The sequence below is a fragment of the Perissodus microlepis genome, chromosome 4 (assembly GCF_051167445.1).
Source record: "Perissodus microlepis isolate ML-2025 ecotype Zambia chromosome 4, ASM5116744v1, whole genome shotgun sequence".
Taxonomy (NCBI): domain Eukaryota; kingdom Metazoa; phylum Chordata; class Actinopteri; order Cichliformes; family Cichlidae; genus Perissodus; species Perissodus microlepis.
The window spans coordinates 15,006,928-15,013,228 of record NC_140464.1 but is presented as its reverse complement, the minus strand read 5'-3'; the positions used below and the strand labels follow the sequence as shown (position 1 = coordinate 15,013,228).

At 40.7% G+C, this 6,301-nt stretch overlaps 1 long non-coding RNA gene across 1 annotated transcript; it reads left to right on the top strand.

Moving 5' to 3' along the window:
* Positions 1 to 5,043: 5,043 nt before the first annotated feature.
* Positions 5,044 to 6,055, top strand: LOC146388594 (uncharacterized). The gene is made up of 3 exons (XR_014799983.1): positions 5,044 to 5,297; positions 5,417 to 5,472; positions 5,604 to 6,055. It is a non-coding gene; the product is annotated as an uncharacterized LOC146388594 (long non-coding RNA).
* The last annotated feature ends 246 nt before the right edge of the window (positions 6,056 to 6,301 follow it).

Here is a 6,301-nt window from a genome sequence, read left to right as displayed (position 1 = left end):
AAGTGAGAAATGATAAGCGGAACTTTTGACACTGTAGTCGTTCGCCCACGGTTGCCTAGAGCGGACCAACTTCCTGTCCTCTCAGATGCAATAGACTATGGTCGTGTCCAAATTCATGGGCTGCATCCTCCTGAGGCCGCATTTGTAGACCGATTACGTCACAGCGACGCGCCGAAGGCTGTCCAAATTCGTAGACTCCTCCGAATGCAGCCGACAAATGCGTCCTCCTTTTCACCGAATTTGAAGGATGGGTCGGGTGTGTCCTTCGTGGCCTACCATATCCCAGAATTCATAGCGCGGCCCAGCCAAACTCCAGTTTCCAACAATGGCGGCCGCTACTAAGTTTTAAAATTACTCTTACTAATCTTTCTGGGTCACAAAATAAACTTTTAACATATTTTCAGGCGAGAAAGTAGCTGCGTAAACATCAAATATCTGCTCGGTTTATCAAGATATATCATATTTGCAAAAGTGCTTCGACGTTTTCGGAGACGTCTGCTACCCACCAGCTCGATAGCTAGCCGGGAGCTCGAGGGTTACTGATGCGGCCGAGAACGGCACAACTCCCGGCACATCATTTTCAGATCACCGCGGACTTTCGGTACTCGGGTTAAACGTAATATATAAGTCACTTAAACAACCTAAAAATGTTATTGTTGGGCTTTTTTCAGTGTTTTGTTTGTTCGTGAGTAAATCGGTTTGGCTGAGATTAAAGTTATTAGATTAGATTAGATAAAATAAAACTTTATTAATCCCCCGGATGGGTTCCTCCTTGGTTTTTACACAGCTGACTAAACGTCAAATAGAAAACTGATTAAACAGAAGCATGAGACGGTCAAGAATTTACGCCAGTGTCCTGTTATATTTTAGATTGCAAGGAGCAGACGGCTGAGTTTATTAAACTCCACCGAAACAGCGGTGACGCTAATCAGAAAGCTAGACCGTCCAATTTCCCCAGCCGTTTACTTCCGGCCTACCCGACCTTCTGAGGACCCGACCCACGTAGACCGCGAAGGCCGGGTCCTCAGGAGGATGCAGCCCATGAATTTGGGCACGACCTATGTGCACATTAGCATATGCTAGTTCCGGTGCGGAAACTCCTGTGGGGAGCTTCGTTTCCGGTGTCCTATTCGCGCCTTGTTTACGGTCCAAAACAAGTTAAGCAAATGAATGAATCAAGCGGCGATTTACATTTCTATAGATGTCTTGGGCATTTACCCAATATATCTGTAAATGATGTTCATCGACTTGTCGATATTTTTCCCCCGCGCCTCAGAGCAAAAGAGAAAAGGGATTCAAATGTTATATTTCTCAGTATCTGTAAACAGCGGTTCCTCGTTTATCGCGGGTGTTATGTTCTAAAAACAACCAGCAATAGGTGAAATCAAGTAGCCAATTTTATTTTTTGACGGTGCAAAACGTTTCGTCGACATACAGCACTGCACTTCAGAGTCACACTGCTAGCTATCGATGCAGCGATTCTGTACTGTACAGGAGAGACGTCACAGAGGAGATCGTCTGCAGCGATCAGGACGCAGGACACAATGTGACGTAAAAAAAGCATGCAAACTTGCACTAAAACATCCGCAAAACAGCGAGGTGAAAGGTGAACCACGTTATAGCGAGGGACCGCTGTAATTTTGAAGGTAAGTCACAACATACACTTCGTAAATACTAATGTATAGAAACCCTTACCAGCAATCATTCATTTTTTGTGTGGCTTTTTTTCACGGTTTGTTAACATGCTGTGTAGGTGTGTACTTGACTAGCTGGGAAACATCTGGTTTGACTATTCTTCACCTGTAGTTTGAATGCTGAACATTTGCCTGTTTAAATCATAAGACCAGTCACTATACAGAGATGTGCTTCTGAATGCGGACAATGTGTCTTCTGATTTTGTAATGCAGTTCTGCTTGTGTTGAGTGATGTAAACAACTGATCGATTTAAACTCTTTAAACGTCAAAATTGATCATTATATTTTTTGTGACACAACAGTGGTGAGTGTTCCCACTGTCTGCCCTTTGTAACTTAACGCGATCTTTCCGTTTTCGAGTTTTGGACATGATTTTGGAGTATATCTTCACAGTAGCGATTGACCGCAAAGTAAAGCTACCGGAAATGTACAACCCTACATCCGGTCTCAAACCAGGAAGTTAGCATTTTCTCGTGCACAGGGTCTATTCGGGAAAAGATATGAGTGCTCCTGTGATTCTTTCTCTGAGAATCTACCTTTATTTTTACAGGTCAGTATCATCTTAAAAATACAGTGTATGAGGGCTTTGTGTATGAGGTGCCGTAAGGGACACTATTACTGAAATGCTCTCACACACACTACTGAAACACTCTCACACACACTACTGAAATTTTACCTCTCACACACACTACTGAAATGCTCTCACACACACTACTGAAATGCTCTCACACACACTACTTAAATTTTACCTCTCACACACACTACTGAAACGCTCTCACACACACTACTGAAATGCTCTCACACACACTACTGAAATTTTACCTCTCACACACACTACTGAAACGCTCTCACACACACTACTGAAATTTTACCTCTCACACACACTACTGAAATTTTACCTCTCACACACACTACTGAAACGCACTCGCACACACTACTGAAACGCTCTCGCACACACTACTGAAACGCTCTCACACACACTACTGAAAACCAAGAAGATTTCAATTGAACAGGAAGGTATTTTAGCTGCACAGGAAGGTGAGGAAAAACAAATAACACATTAATGCACAGCTAACACTGCAGTGACGTCTACAACAGTTTGTTAGAGGTATAATTGAAAAATCTTTTGCCTTCATCAGTGACTATCCAAACATTGTTGTAGGGTAGCAGCCTATTGCAACAAGTCGGGGCATCCTGGCTACGCTAGCTGCCCGTATAATCTGGAAAGACTGTGTCTGACAGTACCTCATCTACAATGAAATTACATCGGATCCTTGTCATTTTTTACATACATTCTTTGTTGTTTGAGATGAGAACCAATGAAGAAGATGTTGAAAGATTTTTTACTTGTGCTCTGCAATGTATTGGGGTGCTCCAAAATGAAAATTCGGACAATATCAGACAAGAGCGGCTTTATAGAGAGCTAGATGATCATACACGAACTCTATCAGAATTTCTTGCTGCTGTATCTCGATATGATCCCAATAATAGGGTTGCCACCAACCTACTAGGATCCTTGTATAGATGCTTTTGCAGCTTGCTACATGAATATGATGCTAGCCAGAGATCTGCTTATGTGACCCACAGATTACCCCCAACCACCTTGAGTGGTCATCCAGGTCGGCCACGATACACTATATCTGCTGAACAGATTTCTCACTTTGTTTCCATTGGTATGACATGGCAGAGAATTGCATCATGCTTTGGAATAAGTCGAAGAACCCTGTACAGACACAGACAAACTTTGGGAGTTGAGCCATTAAGCTATGTGGATATTTCAAATCAAGGACTGAATGGCCTTGTGACGGATATCCTACAGAACACTCCAAATGCAGGGGAAGTATACATTCTTGGAAGTCTGAGATCTCGTGGCTTAAGAGTTCAACATTGGAGGGTCAGACTAAGTCTACAGCAAGTGGATCCTATTGGATGTGCATTTAGACGTCGTCATGCGATAAGGCGAAGGATCTAAGTGGCCCCCAACCACTTATGGCAAGTTCACTGGTTTGAAACAAATGGTCAGGCCTTGTGTTTAAAAGTATTAACACAATACATCAAAATTAAAGGTCCTTCATTCAAAACATTACTGAAGTTAATCTATATGATCAGTATAAGATAATAATAATAATAATAAAATAATAACAATAACCAAAAAAACTGAAATTGCTATAAGTATGTTAAATATTTGGGGGATTCATAGTACATCAATTTAGATGTCGTCTAATGTATATACTGTTGAGTTGTTTAATCCTTTATTTCACATCACAATTTTAATCTAGTTACCGCGAGAGAGTTCGCCAGCCCACGGGATGTATTTAAACAGTAAACTCCATTTAACAATCAAATATGTGTGTGTGGTGCTCCAGTTTAACTGTAAAGGCCCTGACATCAGATTATTCGAGTTTAAAATATCTCATATACACTTTATGGTTCAAGTAATGTGGAAATGTTAAGAATAAGCTAAGAATGCATGTACATGTATGTTGTTACATCGCAAAGTAATACATTCAGGTGTGTTTTGTCTAATCTAGTGAGATTTATGCACTTATATCAGATTTGTGGATAAGCTATTTTGAGTTGACCCTATATGTGAGGAAGAGCAATAAGACGTTTAAGGCATTGTATGGTATCTGCACTGCTGATGTAAATGAGTGAAGGAATAGTGTAATTAACAGTGTAAACTGGAGAAATGTAATAACCAAAGATACATATATTTGCCAAATGCCTTTTATTTACCTTTTACAGTTATTGAGTATATCTGACAAGTGAATGCACTGAATGTAAATTATATTTGTTGATCTGAAATAAGAGATGCAATTCGGGAAAAGATACGACTGCTCCTGTGATTCTTTCTCTGAGACTCTACCTTTATTTTTACAGATTTGTATTCTTTTTGTTATTGTGGTCTTCACACCTGGGACCTGTAACCTAAACACCAGTCACCAGCATATTCTCCATTGAATGGTTTGCAATTCTGGAGAAGTGGCCTTGTCACAGCATCAGAGGAGCAAACCAAGCAGAATAATTTTTAGGAGTGATCTATGAATGGCTTCATGTGTGTGAAACGTGTTTATATTAGGCAAATTTTAATGGCTTTATATTCCAGGATTTGGCTGGTTTTTTAAAAAAAATATTACCTGTAATATTCTCTTTATAAACTTTACTCTTGGTCCGATTTTCGGAATCACAGCAACCTAAGCTAAACTGGCACTGGAAACTAGTGATGTGACGTTCTGTATCGAGGCTTCGAAGCTTGTGTCGAGTAATTGAGGGGGCGTTTCCGCGATGCGCGTATCGAGGCTTGCTTCATTTATGGGAGGAGCTGAAAATGATGACGTCCAAAGCCTCGCTGCCCGGCTGTACCACGTGACTGGTTCATGAAGTGGTTCGAACTTTGCCGCGAGCTATGACAGCGATATAAACCCCTCAGACTTCATTCAAAATGTAGGTGTTTGATGGAGAGTTGCGGTTAGTGAGAGTTTGGAGACAGTTTGGAGGTTTATGAGAGTGAGGAGAGAAAGTCAGGAGAGAATGGAGCCAGCTAAGAAGAGGAGGATGTCCTCCCCTGTGTGGGAACATTTTGATTTTATTCCTCCCAACAAGGTATGTAAATTTCTACAGAAGATGTATTTTCATAATACTGATGGTGCAATACAATTTATGTTAAGCGGCTTTACTTTTGTACAAGGTGAAGTGTTTGCTATGTCCTCATCCATGCTTAGGCACTACAGAGCTTTGCATGAGAATAAGGGGAACACCGATTGTGGAGCAAGACCAGGTGAGCCATCAAATGTCATGATAATATAGCATGCCGTAATGTTACTAAATGATATAACAATATTATACAACTGCAATAAGTTATGTGTGTGATATTTATATTTGTGCTTTGTCTTTATTGTCTTTCCTCAGGAGAACAATCTCAAATAGATGAAGACCTGGTTAGCATGGTGATTGAGGACTCCCAGCCATTTAGCATTGTGGAGGACAAAGGATTTAAAAGATTTGTTAAATCATTAAATCCTAGCTATGTTCTCCCCACTAAAAGGTCATAAAAGCAGTGAAAATTTAGTTTTTACAGAATAAAATGTGAACAGGCAGGACTGAGGCCTCAGTCTGTAGCTGTCCATACCTCAAGGTTACAAAAGCACAACTACTGTCCACACCCCAACCACACCTCACCTCACAGTAAATGATCATTTCCATTTTAAGCATTTCCAAATAATCATTTTCCATACTGCCAGTATAAATATACACAGTATACTGCCATCACTACAATATACATGTTTTACACACTCCTTTTGTTGTTGACATTTACAGGCTGTGTGCAAAAGGCCACACTCTTCAAATTCATGCCAAATAATATTTTTACGTCCAGTAGGTGTCCTACTAGAGCAAATGAAGCTTCAAGAAGCTTTGCACTGGGGTGAACCAATTGGATGAAAAGCTTCAGTGCTTCATGAAGCTTCATCTGCCCATCACTACTGGAAACTAAACACAAGGCAACACAGGCTCAAAACATGACAAGAGAACCACAGCACAAAGAGAGGGTACAACACCACACAGAGCAAAAAACAACAACACAGGGCTTAAATACACACTGGTAAATA